General features: G+C 48.3%; 1 protein-coding gene across 3 annotated transcripts in view; it reads right to left on the bottom strand.

The window, feature by feature from the left end:
- CTNNBIP1 (catenin beta interacting protein 1) overlaps nt 1-11,117 on the bottom strand; it is a 46,772-nt gene extending 35,655 nt beyond the window's left edge. The window contains exon 1 of one of the 3 annotated variants that reach the window (XM_074334082.1): nt 10,668-11,117. The gene's annotated coding sequence lies outside the window, so the exon portion shown is untranslated. Of the gene's footprint in view, nt 1-3,807; nt 3,862-10,667 lie in introns of those variants that run through there. The other 2 variants (XM_074334084.1, XM_074334083.1) reach the window with 2 other exon arrangements.
- Nucleotides 11,118-15,450: the final 4,333 nt, after the last annotated feature.

The raw sequence follows: 15,450 nt of genomic DNA, 5'->3' as shown, positions 1-15,450 counted from the left end.
ACCCAAGACTGTGACATTTCATAAAATGAAACCCAGGAGCCTTTTACAAGCCCATATCCACAGAATGCGAGCAGAACCTGACCTCTTGCAAAAACTCTTAGCTGAGAGGAAAATCTTATTATCAAGGTTCACTGAGAGTGGGTTAATGACACTGCACATCCGTTTGGTGGTATCCTGAGCATGAAGACTTTAAGTCTCTCAGAGAACTAAACTTCCTTCCAATGTACTTGGAGCACGTAACATAATGTTAAAACAAAACGAAACAAATACAGGCACCAATGCACACTAGTTCTTACCTGCTGCTAGAAAAGGCATGTAAGTCTGACAGAAAGACACTCAATCACAAAAACTTCCAAGTCCGAAAAAGAATAGCTCACCCAAAACAGAAATTCCTAAGAGAAAGGGAAACAGACAACTGCGCATGCTGTAAAAAGAGGGGATCCATTGTTTAAGCTTTGTTTTGGTCCTCTTTATTTAGTTTGCATGAAGTTGAAAATTAAGGCATTTTTAAAAATTCTACTTCATGCCCATTTTGTGGCTGGGAAGGGGGTGGAGAGGCAAATTCTATTTGAACATATACTTGTAAATTCTAATACAAAATTATACAAGTTTTCCTGTAAACAATACCAATTTTTAATTAGGCAGCATTTTCTTTCTAGCCTGTATTTCAGTCTAGAAGAAAAGATAATGAGTAAAACAAATTGCATTGTTGAAAGGACTACAGTGCTGCATTGTCTGAAGTTAGCACCTCGTGGACCGAATCGCCCAGACCACATGTACTACGAGTCTGTATGGCAAGTTTGCAGCAAGGTCATGTGCATATCATCCCATTGTAAGGAGACTTCAAAAAATATGGGAGCAGTTAGTTATTTTTACACAGTTCTTTTGTTTGTGTGTGTGTGTTGTCGCTTGTCGACAGCAGCTTTTTGTTTTCCTCAATGAGGAGTGTTGCTCATTTGAGAGCCTTCATTAACTTGAAGTGAAATGGTTAAAAATATTTATCCTGTTAGAATAGGCTGCATCTTTTTAACAACTCAATAAAAAACAAACAAAACACAAAAAAAAGAGGGGAAAGAAACCAGAAATCCGGGACAATAATCCAGGAGAGCCAGGCAACGCCAAGGGAACTGAAACCAAAATAAATTCCAGATGGAACAAAGTTGATTTTCTCCTCACCTTTTTATTTTGAAAAATTTCAAAGCCACCAAGAAGCTGAAAGAATAGTACAAGGAACATCCCAATACCTGCCCAGAGTCAGCAGTTGTTAACATTTTGCCACATTTGTCTCATGCCTCTCCCTGTTGTGGGTAGATGGGGTATGTCTGCTTATTTTCCTGAGCCATGTGCAAGTAGGTCGCAGATATCACGATACTCTGCTAAGTGTATTATCATGTATTTCCCAGGGCCCTTCTCCTACATGACCAGAATAGCGTTTTTACCCCCAAGGAATTTACTACTGGCCCACTAATATTCTCTGATGCACAGCCCATATCCACATTTCCCCGGCCCCACTCCCCTCACGTTGGCCTTTACTGTATTTCAACCCAGGACCCAATCAAGAATCTCATTGCATTTGGTTCCCGTACTTGCACCTCCTTTAGCCTAGAATGGTTCAGCAGCTTTTCTTTGTTTATCAGGACATTAGCATTTTTTAGAGACCAGGACCACTGTCCTTAGGATGTCCCACAACCTGGATTTGTCCGATTGTTCCTTACAATTAGAGTAAGGTTAAACATAATGGCAAGAAACTGTCATAGCTGACGGTGTCAGTGTCCCACTGGAGACACACAATGCCCATTCGCCCCATTTCTGATGATGCCAGGTTTGATCCCTTGGTAATAGAGCAAAGTTTTAACTGGACAGAATAGAGAGTAAGCATATTAGAAGCAAACACAGGAAAGAAAACAGTGGGAGGAGAAAATAATAGGAAATGAAACCAGAAGTCATAAAAGATATTAAAATCTGATTATAGAAAAATCAAACTCTCTGCATGGAAAACATAATCATATCATCAGAAACATAATCAAAAGAACAATGACTAATTATGGAAATACATGTAACATGTATCACAGCTATAGGACAAACTTCCTCAATGTATAAAGAATACCTGTAGATCAATAGGAAAAAGATTGCCAACCCAAGAAAGAAATGGGTAAATAATGTAACAGATTGTTCATAAATGGCTCTTAAAATAAGAAATGACACTTTATTTCCTCATAAGGAAAATGCAAATTAGAAATATAATGATATACCACGTCTCATCTATTAGCAACAATCAAAGAGTTTAACAGCTTCTGCCAAGGTATGGGGGAAATATAAAATGTTAATATCTCCACGGAGGGCAATTTGGCAACACTAAAAATTTAAACAGATATACCTTTTGTTCTAATAATTCAGCCTGTAGGAATTTACCCTATAGATCCACTTACACAAATGCACAAAGATATATGTTGAAGAATACTCCTTGTTAATTCTAACTAACAAAAGACAGAAAACCTAAATCCTCACCAACAGGGGACTGGTTTTAAAATATAACCAATCCAAGGAATGCCCTGGAACCATTAAAATGAGTGCTGTAGTTCTAAATGACCTAGACAAGTGACTTAACCTCTCTGTGCCTCAGTTTACTCATCTGCAAATGGTCGACAATACCAGTCCTTAGGTCAGAGGGTTGCTGGGAGGAGTGAAAGAGATCATATAAGGAATGCACTTTTAACAACACCCAGCACACAGGAAACGCTCACGAGGCATTAGCCGAATGACGGCGACCGTGGTGCTGGTGCTGGTGCTGGTGGTGGTGGTGGTTTGCACAGCTCTATAGTAGCATTTACTGTGAAGTGAAGAAGTTAGGTGCAGAGCACTGCGCATTACAGTGTCAAAGGAATAGTGCGTGTCAGGCCTGCGTGAGGTCAGCCACGTGCACGGTACACTTGTACACGTGCAGAACGTCTGGTGAAGAGTCCCAAGACTCTGGCTACCAGCGGTCTCTTTCAGGGCTGGGAATCCAGGGAGGAAAACTGTTTTTACCATACGGCCTTTTGAATTCTGTACTATGTACATATTACCCACTCCAAAAACAAGGAATGATTTTGGTTTTTGAAAGGAAGTGGAACGGGGTCAGAAGATGAGAGGAAAAGGCAGCTCCCCCTCTGGGAGGTCCGGCCAGTCCAGGGCAGTGCTTGCTGCTGAGCATTCAGGGATGCTCGCAGGACGGCCTAGGAAACCCTCTCCTCCCGGAGACAGTGGGAGAGGGTGGGCAGCCACCACCTGGAGCAAACGGAGGGTGATGGGCACGTGCGGCCTGTAAGGTGGTAGCAGCACTTTCAGCCCAGGTGGGAGAAGACACTGGCTCCAGCCAGCCGACTCCGCTCCACCGTGTCCCACCTAAGCTCCGGAAGGCTGCTCCGTGCAGAGCACAGCCAGCACCCCGGAGAGACGCCCCCACAACCAGCTAGCTGGCCTAGGAGCCCCACCATGTCCTCCTAACAAATCACTGGCACCCCATCTTCCTGCAACTTCAGCAAGCGGCCGGAGGAACGCTATGTGCCCTGAAAGGCCACCGGGCAGTGCCACCAGCAGGGACAGACAGAGGGTTGCGGGGAACGGGTCACCCTGTGCCGCGGTGGGGAAGCCGAGTGTGCAGCACACGGAGGTCACAGGGCTGAGATCACAGCCTCGCCGGAGCTCACCTTGGCAGTATCCCCACCCCACCTTTGGCCCCCCTTTTGTAAATAAAATTGGATCATTATTCAGGGCTCAGAACTACTACCCAGCTTCAAATCCCCAAATCATCTTGGCAGTACTCACAGGCTCATGTATTTTAATCAGGCTCCCTCCGCCTCACAGAACATAAAATGACAAGTGGAAAATCATTCAAATGTCCTCTACCTGCAGAGAACAGAAGAGACCTTGAGGGTCCGAAACACGTTTCAGTTCATATTCCTGCAGCAGAAGACTATTCTGCAAAGACAAGTGTCAGGATGGGGCAGGGGCAGGGGTCTGTGAGGTCCTGGCCTAGGCAGGGGGGTCAAGGCTAACCCATCTCCCTGGAAACTGGGTCCCTGGTTTGCCTAGTGATTTAGCAGGAGAAGCAAGGGTGGGGCTCGCTTTGTGAGAGGTGCTTGAATCACAAGGGACCCTGATCCCCACAGGACTGAGGAATGACAAGGCGGTAACTTCATTGTCTCATGTCTTTATTCAGTTCAGGGACGTGGACCGTGGACAGCAGGATTCCACAGCAGGAAACAGGGGGATTGAATACTCAGGAGATGCTCAGGCCTGAAAAAACCTCCATTGGAGCTGGTCTCCAAAAGCCTGCCCCCTAGTTCTCCACGTGGGAGAGGGTATGAAAGTGGGTCACATTCCCCCTGCTGAACTTGTGTCCCTGTGGGCTCCAACCACACTTGAAGAAGTCCAGGGACACTGAGTGACCTGGTCTCCTCGCCAGGCCAGCCATTTCCTCCTGATCAGATGTGGACTGATTCTGGGGCCCCCCAGACTGAGGGGGCAGCTGACCAGCACCAGGAAGACAGTGGCATGCCAGGGGCTGGGTGAAAGGACCATCACTCAGGAGTGTACCACACTGTCCTGGCACTTTTCCTCTCACTCCGACTGTGGGCAGCTGCCTCTGCCAGCCCTTTGCCCTCTCCACCCGTCCTGGCTGCAGAGAGAGAGCAAGAACACTGCTTTCTCACGAACTGCTGGGCCTCCCTGACCTGGCTCTTTGAAGGGATCCCAAGGCCTGGTGCTGGGCAGACTCGGGGAAGAAAGAAACTTTCTTCACCCCACTCTGCATGGATTGACCCCAAACAGGGGCTCAAGGACACGGGTGTCCACAGGCATTAGTTCTTTTAGGAACCCGTGGGCAAACGGGAGAGCACAGGGCAGCTAGCCCCCAGTCTGCCTGCAGCCATGTGACTGCTTTCCAAATTTGGCAGAGGCAGACCTGTCAGGCATGGACAGAATTCTGGAGAGACAAGGTCTGGCGGTCATTTCATGACAGGAACCGATTCACTGGTGCACTGGTGCATGGTAATTTCAAAAATCTGTGGAAAGAGACCACTGCCTTAATGCCCTCCCAGGGCAGGTACCCATGGGGACCAATGTGCCCATCAGGAAATTATATCCTGACTCTCCCCCCTGAGAGTTCAAAACCCTCACCAACACGTCCATCCTTTGTTCACACGCCTCCAACTAGATAATAAGCCTCTTGGCCCTGGACTGTAAGGGAAGAATTATTTTTATCCGGCTCACCACAGAATTCCCAGTGGCCCAGATCGTAATAAAAGCCCAGTAAATATTTATTAATTGAATTAATGAATCATTAGAAGGGAGGGAAGGAAGGAAGGATGAATGGAAGACAGCCATCACTTCTTGGCATCTCCGTGTTCTTGGCTTCTATTATAAAGACATCAGAGCCAGGATTAGCACCCACGCCCTTTAACCCTTTCTCTGCCCCGCTATCATCCGTGGTCCTCAATCGTGGTATGATGCACAGTACACGCACCTGTTTACAGGAGCTTATACAGTACGTGACCACGAAGAACGGAGAAACATTCCTGACCCTCAATCCGGAAGACACTTCAGAAGGAGAAAGCAATGTTTTGGTCCAGCTGTGCCCATCACGGAAGCACACCTTTCCCACTGTGGACTGTTGGTTTCCCTTTTAACAAGGCTTCGGGGAGAATCAGGGCGTAATAGGTCTTTAATAACCGAGTATAACAGCAGTTGGTGCTCGGCGCCCTTTTATAAAAGGAGTTCAAAAGCACTTTGGCTCAAACACATAATGCCCCTGCGAGCTATGAAGGTACAGGTATCATTATCCCCATTTACAGTTGGGGAAAGTAAGGCAAAGGAGGTTAATTAGCTTGCCCAAGGTCAAAAGAGACAGGGAAAGGGCGGAGGATTCAAACTCTTTGCAGCAGCCAGTGAGCTGATTCTGGCCACCCTAACAAATCCACCCACGCTGGGCTCACCGGCGATCTTTTTTCTTCTCTATTATTTCTGCTGAGAAGCTAATACTGTGCTTAGAACTCACGCTCATGAGACTTTCTTCTGGGTTTGAATCCAATTCTGTTCTCAACTAGCTTGACATCAAACAAATTACTTAATCCTTCCAGGCCTCAGTTTCTGAATATATATGATCTGGGCCACTGGTAATTACAGTGTGTATCTCAGAAACTAGTGAGGATTCAATGAGACAACGTATGTAAAATACCAGTATCATTCATTTTCTCCTTTTCTAAATGAGCACACACCACTCATAATGAAAAAAAAAAACCAGTTAGATGAGAAAAAGGTTGCACTCACTCTGGGTTTAGTTTTTATAAGGCTACAGATGACATATGACTAACAGGCGTTTCGGATGCTGCCAATGAAATGCCCCAGGACCCCGAAAGTGACTCGCAACACAGAAGTCCTGTTTGATTCCCACTTATTCCTGCTGGCCTCTCAGATGAAGAGCAAGTCGCATCGTGGACACTGACAAGAGGATGCCTGGGTGAGGACTTGCAAAGCTGGTCAATGCACCCAGTTTCCAGAGGCAAATTCTGGATTCCTGGCGAGCTGAAGCCCTGGGTGTGAAATGCCATTTCTCTGAGTGTTCTACTGAGCTACCCAACTCCGTTCAGACCAGACCAAAGACAGCCAATGCTTTCTGGGTACCACCGTGTTCCTGATCAAGTGACCCAACAGGAGTTGTTCAGAGGTGACAGTGTAGCTCAACCCTCTACAGGGGACCCGGTGATACTCAGCGGGAGACCGGAAGAGAAGTAGGGGTGGTGGAGGAAAGCTGCCCAGTCGATCCCGGTATACCCCCAACTAAGACACTGTCACATACTTGTGTGTGGGTGTCCTTCGTGCACATATGAAGAACAGCAGCAAAACGCCAAAGTTCCTTCAGAGTCACTGCCAAGATGTGAAGCTTTCAGTCATGCAGAGGCGAGCAGAATACACAGGACATGCCACTGTTATAGGACAAGATGCTAAGAGCTGGCAGTGCTCATCCATTCAACTCAAGAAATGTTCACTGATTACCTACATACTCGGGGGAAAAGAAGGCTCAGTGGAAATGCCAGGGCACACAGACACACACCTGGACCGCCACTAACCCAGCCCACATCTCCTGGGTGCTGAGGCCAGAAAAATGAGGAACCTGATAGAAATAAACTCGACACTGCTTGCTGGCCTCCAAAAGCCTTCCCAGGACACGGAAAGCCCACTCACTGCTCGTCCTAGCATCCTGCTCTTTCTCTGAGGATGGACCACCAGAACAAGTTCCCATGCAGTGCCTTCCCACTGTTCAGAATTAAACATTCGGGTCTCCATTCAAAGTCACCACCTCAGAACTGGCTAAAGTGATGATTCTCACCTCGTCCCAGTCTCTCTCCATCTCACTGCCCTGCTTTATTCTCCCTGTATCTCTTTTCACCATTCTAGGTTATTTTGTTCACTTGTTCACTTGTTTACTGTCTGTCTTGCCCACTAGAAGATAAACTTCATTAGACTATGTATCTTGGCTATATCCCCAGCACCCACAACAGTGCCTGGCACATAGTAGGTGCTCGTTAAATCATTCAGTTCAACAAATATTTACTAAGTGCCTACAAACTTTAGGCACTGAACTATAACAGTAGATCAAAAAAAAACACCACACACACAAAAAAACCCACACAATCTCTGCCTTCAAAGAGCTTCAATTCTTTGGGAGATAAGATAAATAAATAATGGTGAAATAATATCTGCTACCTCAACCACGCAGGTACTCAGTGCTCCGCGCTGTTCTAAGCATCTGCTAGCGAGGTATTACTTAATTTAATCCTTCCAACAACCCCATGAAGGAAGTATTATTAATTTATAAGCGGGGACAGTGAGGCACAGGGAGGTTAAGTAACTTGCTGTAAGTCACAGAGCTCATGACAGGCAGAACCAAGACCCAAACCCAGATAGTCTTGGTACAAAGTCCACGCTCTGATTACGAGCTACACTTCATATTTGCTGCACGTTGAATAACTCCTTGGTCAGCACTCTCAGCAGCTGCCCCCTGTAGACAGGGCTGGAGAGAGAGCAGACCCATCAGGGCAGGGCTGCCCTGTTCTCCAAGCTCAGTGAGATGGACACTGCCGGGTCTACCACTGTGTCACACATCTGAAATGAAGCATGAGGAGGCATCCGAAAGGAAGCATGGTCTGACGAAAAAACAGGGACTGAGTCAGGATTCCTGGGTTCTAGTTTTCGGTGCTGTGAAACACCCAGGCACATCAACCAACACGTGATGAGTTTACTTTTTGTAAATGCTGTGAGGGATGCAAAGATGAATCCAATAGAGATCCTGCTGAAATAGAGGAAGAGAGTGGCAGATACCATAAGGAAATGTACAAACTGCTATGGGATTTCAAGAGTTATTCAGCCTCCAGGGGCCACAGGTACCCAACCATAAAAGAGGGGTTGGCCTACATAATCCCCACAGTCCTCTAGTTCTGACATGTTCTGATAGCACAGCCTTGGAGCAGCATGGAGATCAAGTTTTATTCTGGTTCGTGGTTCAAGTTCATGGCCACTGAGTTGTTGTTCTCCTACCTATCAGGAGAACAGTCCCAATTTCTTTGGGCAACATCTTCAAGCAGCAGAAGGGCAGCCAGGTGTGGGAACGCAGCCCAATGTGCTCTGCCCTCCTCCACCTCTCACTGGCTTTTAAATCCACAAACCCTCTTCCATCAAGGAGGTGCCCTTTCTGTGAGCATGTTACATTATAACATGGAGACTACTCCTTAGGTACCTTGTTCATGTCTATATCCCTAGAGTCTAGCACAGCACCTGGCTCACGATGGGCAGCGAGTAAGGTTTGCTGAGCTAAACCTGAGCATGGTGAAGTCTCGAGACTCTCTGCTAGACCTATCAATCTCAGTCAGCATTGCCTGAAGTTTTGCTGTACAGCTCTCAGCCTCTCCCAGGGGGAGCAGACAAGTTGCTTGCTATTCAAGACACTTCTTCACTTCTACTGTTACCACCCTGGTCCTCCAAGCCACCCTCATCTCTTCCCTGGCAGCTGCAATAGTCTTGTCTCTCAACTGGTACCCCTGCTTCTGTTTGCATCTTACAATCCAGACCCAGTATAGAGGACAGAACTATCTTTGAAAACTTAAACCAGATCATATCACTTCTCTGCTTAAAATCCTCCAATGGCTTCTAACTGCACTTGGAATCAAATCCAAACTGGTTCTTCCCACCTTCATAGCACTTATTGTTATAGAAAGTATTTTGTCTGCTTATTCGTTGACCCCCTCCTCTTTAGAATGTCCTGCTACAGGAGGGCAGGGGCTGCCTCTATCTTCGCCACTGTGGCCCCAGTGCTTGGAATGGTGCCTGCCACATAGTAAGCACTCACTATTGAAGGGATGACTCTCTATCCCACTGAGACAACTTGTACTTACAAGGACCACAAATTCCACCAGGAAACCATGAATGACACACTGGCATTTACCAGCTGGCACCTTTATTTACGATTCAAAGTCCTGCTTTAAATCAGAGGAAACTTGGTATCTTTGGACAGTTTAATGGCCTAAGAGATCAGTATCACTTAGGCTCTAAAGCCAGGAACGAGAGCCCAACAGTTGTAACAGGGAGCTCAGAGCCAAGGCGTTTGGAAACAGAACTTCAGAACAAACTCTGACTTGCCTCCGGGTCCTTTACCGACACCCCCTGTGCCTCAATTTACCCAGCAGTCAGCCAGGCACACTTCCCTAAGTTCTGTGAGTGGCTGGAGACAAAATAATTAATAGCTATAGCGTACTTAGATCCTCAGATAAGAGGTGCTGCAAGCCACACATCTCATTATTCATAAAACTCTTGATTTGCTGCCAACACAGGCCTCCTCGGCCTTCCGAGGGGCTAACCTGACAGCAGGCACTGCTCAGACAAGTTCAGCACACAAGAGAGGGGGGCATGTGGGGCCTAACAGGCTGGGTGTCCAGACCCATGTGGCTTGGTTACCAGGTTCAAGAAAAAGGAACCTGGTTGGGGTGGGGGTGATGAAAAGAAGGTGAGATGTGCGGTGTGGGGCTCCAAGTGGTTAATTTTGCAGGCTCACATATACCGCTGGCCATAGCGGAGAGACATATGCCTACAAAGCGTGCCGTGCAGGACCGCTCACCAGGAGAGGTGGAATGGGGAGTGGGCAGTTCAGTCCAAGTGTGGAGAGGAAGAGCAGCCCGGTGGCCACACCTTGGCAGCATTTAGTTTGGGGAAATACGAGGAGCTCCATACCCAGGGTCAGGATGCTGACAGTGGGGCTCAGGTGAGGAAAGAGACAAGAGGTCGCGGGACCTGGAGTGCTGACACACGGTGACAACCAACCCGACGCGGTGAGATGAGCGACGCGAGTGGGTGGCTCAGACACCTGTGGAAGCGACCCCCGGGAGAAGGTGAGGACGCCTGGAGGGTGATTTGGGGAGCGGGCGGCGAGCGGCAGGAGGCAGGGGCGGCCCAGCCGGGCGAGGAGGCCTGGTCCCAACCAGGGCGCCGCGCCGGGGGCCCAGCCGGTGGGTCCGAGCCGGGTCGGGGGCGCCCTCCGCGGCCCCTCCCCAGGAGACAAAGGGCCGGCGGCTCCCCGGAGCCCGAGCGCGGCGCGGGCCTGGGCGCTACAAGCGCGAGCTGGCGTCGGCGCTTACCTGGGCCGCCCGACCCGGCCTGGCCGGCGGGGGCTGCGGGTCCGTGCGCAGCGCGCGGCGGCCTGTTCCGGGGCGCGCTCAGCCTGAGCAACCGCGACGGCGTCGGCGTCGGCGTCGGCGGCGGCAGCAGCAACGGCGGCGGCGGTGGTAGCAGCAGCAGCAGAACCAGCAGCAGCAGCGGGAGCGGCCGCTTCAGCCTCCGCCTCCCGCTCCGTGAGTCACCGCGGCGGGGAAGGAGGGAGGCGCCAGGCGGCCGGAGGAGGGACCGGCGAAGGGGGCGGCATCTGGCTCCGCGCGGGTGGCGAAGGCGCGGCCAAGGCAACGCCCCGGGGGTGCAGGGGCCGCCGAGGGCCGGGCGCCGGGGGCGGGGTCTGCGGTGGGGCGGGGCTCGGGGCAGGGGGCGTTCATTGGCTACATCGGTCAGTGGGGCGGGGTTTCTTGGTGCGGGACGGGAGCTGCGGGGCGCTAGGGGACGCTTATTAGGCAACTCGTCAAGGGGCGGGGCCATGGGCTCGGGGCGGAGCCACGAAAAGGGCTAGTGGAACAGGGTCGCGGGTAGCGGCGGAGCCGCACTTGGAGCAAAGGGGAGGAGCGGGGGCCGGAGGTGGGCTGGGGAGCAGGGGCGGGGGCTCGGGGAAGGAGGTGGCCTGAGGGCGGAGCCCCAGTTAAGGATGGAGCTGGCGCTGAGGTAAGGCGACTTTGCCTGTCCCTCGCTGCTGCAGGAGCACAGTGATCCCGTGGAAAGAATGGCCTCTCCCACACACGGGTCTGTGTTTAAAAATGGGAGCTGCTAGACCCGGCGGAGTCCTTGGTGAGTCCGTCTTACCCAGGGCCCCTAAAAAGTGTGAAATGGATGAGGTTGCTGGACATTTGGAGGCGTGGTCTTCCTGAGTCTTGGAGTTGGGAACATTGCTACCTTTTGAAGCAGTTAGGCCCGCTCTTGAATTGGGGGCCTGTCTAACCTGTGTCCACGGAGCCCAGAGAGCCCATAGATGGGCCTCCGTGGGACCGTTAAACTTAGAATATCGTGTGCATTGGTAGTGAGTGCATTTTGTTGGGGAAAAGCGGCCCATGATTAAAATGTTTCTATAAAAAGTCTGATTCTATCTGCTACCTGGTCTCTGGAGAGAGTACAGGGAGAAACAGCCCTTTATAGGAAAAATGCGAGTTGCTTCGAACACCCACCATCCCTTTTAAAGGGACTTTAAGTGTGGTCTTATTTTCAACATTTTAACAGATACATAGTGTGACACTAACCGCATTTTAGAAGCACTCCTGCCCGGCTTTCCCCAACCTTTCTTTTCACCCCTTTTCTGTCTCATCCTCTTCCACTCCCCCGACATCATTTCTTCCCCTTCCCTATGCAAGAAAGATACGAGATACTTTACTTAATGTTTATTTTCTTTTTTTAAAAAAATTATTTATTTATTTATTTAAGTCAAGTTGTTGTCCTTTCAATCTTAGTTGTGGAGGGTGCTGTTCAGCTTCAAGTTGTTGTCCTTTCAGTCTTAGTTGTGGAGGGCGCAGCTCAGCTCCAGGTCCAGTTGCTGTTGCTAGTTGCAGGGGGCACAGCCCACCATCCCTTGCGGGACTCGAGGAATTGAACTGGCAACCTTGTGGTTGAGAGCCCACTGGCCCATGTGGGAATCGAACCGGCAGCCTTCGGAGTTAGGAGCATGGAGCTCTAACCACCTGAGCCACCGGGCCGGCCCTACTGTTTATTTTCTGTAATGTCCATATTACTCTGACTTAACACTGTATTATAGTTACAATTGAGGAATATTTTAATTTTATCAAGTTTTGAGAGGCCAGAAATAGATCTTAATTATGTCTGTAGCCCCAACAGTGTCTAGACTACTACACCCATACCAAGAGCTCAACCGATATTTGCCAATACAATGTACCAGTTGATCCTTCAAGTCTCCCAAAGCACACCAATGCAAAAACTTACACATTCAAATTATTTTTATGTAAATATTGATGTTTAAACAAATGAATTAAAATTTAACAAGATGCTTGCTATTCGAGACACAATGTATAAATTACATATTTTTTAAAAGCTATATGCTTAATTAAGGATGAAGGTGGGAAAGAATGCATAAAATGAAAATGTGTCAGTGTGAAATGGATTGTCCTTTTTTCTAAGCTTTCATAAATATATTTTTATAGTTCAAAATTACAATAAGTTCATCAACACAGCCAGTATCTCAACTACCCCGTCAGCACAGAGGTGGAAAATTCTGCATTTCTACATTGCAGTGTTACTTCAGGAATAACTCAGGCTCCATCCATCTGTAGGGTCTTAGAAGAAAACAGTGAAGGCTTAGGAGATAGGGAACATGTTAGTACTGACAGCTCAGCACCATCTCTTCTCCTTGGGGATCAGCTTCTCCCTACCCTCTACCCCACTGAGGTGCCAATGAGGCTATCAATTACAGTATCTACCCTCTCCCCTGCACCAAACAAACAAACAAACCGAAAACAAGGAAGACATGGGACCCTACCTGGACCAATGCAAGTGCTGCATTCTCTTGACTATTGGCCTAAGAAGTAGGATGTGACTGGAGCTGGGCCAATCAGAGTTCTTCCCTGAAATTTATTTTTTTTAAATAAATTTTATTGGGAAATATTGGGGAACAGTGTGTTTCTCTAGGGCCCATCAGCTCCAAGTCGTTGTCCTTCAATCTAGTTGTGGAGGGCGCAGCTCAGCTCCGAGTCCAGTTGCCATTTTCAGTCTTTAGTTGCAGGGGGTGCAACCCACCATCCCATGTGGGAATTGAACCGGCAACCTGTTGCTGAGAGCTCGCACTCTAACCAACTGAGCCATCTGGCCTCCCCTCCGGAAGCTCAGTGACGGCTCATTGTCTTCAATCTAGTTGTAGAGGGCACAGCTCACCGGCCCATGTGGGGATCGAACTGTCAGCCCTGTTGTTCAGAGCTCATGCTCTAACCAACTGAGCCATCCAGCCGCCCCATTAAATTTCTGAATTGGAAATTAAGGGAAGGTCTCTCTTTCCTATTGAATCAAGAACTATAAGGATGTGACCTCAAAAATGTTAGCATCATCCTCACCTGCCACATGGAAAATTCTGAAAGAATGAGGCAATGTTCCTGGACAGAAACAAGATTTGGAGGGAGGGAAAAGGAAAGGGAGAGAAAAGGAGAGAGACCCCTAACAGCGTGTTCCAGTTTCAGATCTTGCACCAGCTTTGCTCACACTATCTCACACTTAGTAGGTCCTCAAAGCTGCCTCTCCTCTGGTGGTCCCCCCTTCAGTAACTGGCACCACTCCACCCAATTGCTTACACCAGAAATGAGTCTCCTTGACACCAGTCTCCTTTACCCCTTTATCCCTTATACCCAGTCTGTGTTGCTTCCACTCCAAAACCGTATCTTGAATCTCTCCACTTCCCACCATCTCCACATCTCTGACCCAGTTTAACCCATCATCAGCTCTCACCTTGACACCAGCAGTAGCTTCCGAGTGCTCTCTCATGCAGGTTTTCTCTACCACCCCCAACTCCTTAACCTCACAGCAACGAGAGGAATTTTCTTAAAGTGTACTGACGTCGTCACACCTCTACTATTTAATGATTTCTCTTCGTTTTCATGATGAAGTTCAAAATCCTTAGCATGGCTACAAGGTCCTGCATGATCTGGCTCTAGCCTGATCTTGAAGTACTTTTTCCACCTGGGCTACACATAGGCCTTCTCCCTGCTCCTTGATCACAGATACTTCTTTGTGCTTTGGGACTTTGGAGTGTGCTGTTCTCTTGGCCTCAGTGGCTCTTCCCCACTTCTCCCCCCTTCACCTGACTGAATATTTGGTCTTCTTCAAGGAGACTTTTCTTAACCTGTGCTAGATCCAGTCCCAGTATGGTCATAAACTCCAGCAGGGCAAGGAGGCCCTCCTTGGGAACCACTCCCACCTGGCACAGTACCTGGCACGTGCAGATGCCCGACAGGTATTATTGCATGAATAAATGTTTAAATACCCCACCTGGAACGTTCCCTCCCATTAGCCAGCCACTTCTACTTCCCCAACTCCAATGCTATCAACCCTCTCCTCACTCTTCACTCTTCAAATTTTGATTCTCTGTTTCATCCTTTCAGCTCTGGGGAGGGGTCTCTGTAATCCCAGACATACTCGTATATATAGCTTTAGTTACTTTCTGGAGGAAAAAAACAAATCTCTATCCTCTATACCAAAGGGATTAGTTATAAGAGCAAAATCTTCAGGTCAAGTATGAAACAAACAGCTGTGGAGCCACAGCCCACTGCAGGGGAACTATTTTGACACAGTTATAGCAACAGTGGTCCTCAAACTTTACCCCGTAAGACGGCCTTCCTGCCTATGAGTTGAATGGGTGCAAAGTGAGAATGGGAGAGAAAGGAAGACTGTGTACCGAATAAAATGAGATTATTTTAGTAAAGAAAAAGTGAGAACCAATTCTTTTTGTTCTGAGAACCAAATTTTAAACATGAATTAATAATTCCCAGTAATGTAGAAAAAAAAATTGTCTTTTGCTTTGGTTGCTGTTTGTCATCCGGTTGACATTTGGTACAGTTCTAACTTCTCTGAGGACAGTGATAAGGAAGCTAGGCACACAGGAGACAAAGAATGCCACAGTCATGCGTCATTCTCCTGTGTTTTGCTTTTGCAAATAACTTGTCATCTAATTTTACTTTGGAGATAATAAGGAATTATTAAACACAATGATGAAAGCATTTTGTAGATCAGTGAATATGCGTATTTTGTGTCATGAGTGGGGTATGTGCAGCT

Source organism: Rhinolophus sinicus, linkage group LG06, assembly GCF_036562045.2.
Source record: "Rhinolophus sinicus isolate RSC01 linkage group LG06, ASM3656204v1, whole genome shotgun sequence".
NCBI lineage: Eukaryota > Metazoa > Chordata > Mammalia > Chiroptera > Rhinolophidae > Rhinolophus > Rhinolophus sinicus.
Note: the sequence above shows the minus strand (reverse complement) of the source record. Positions and strands in the feature narration are given on the sequence as shown.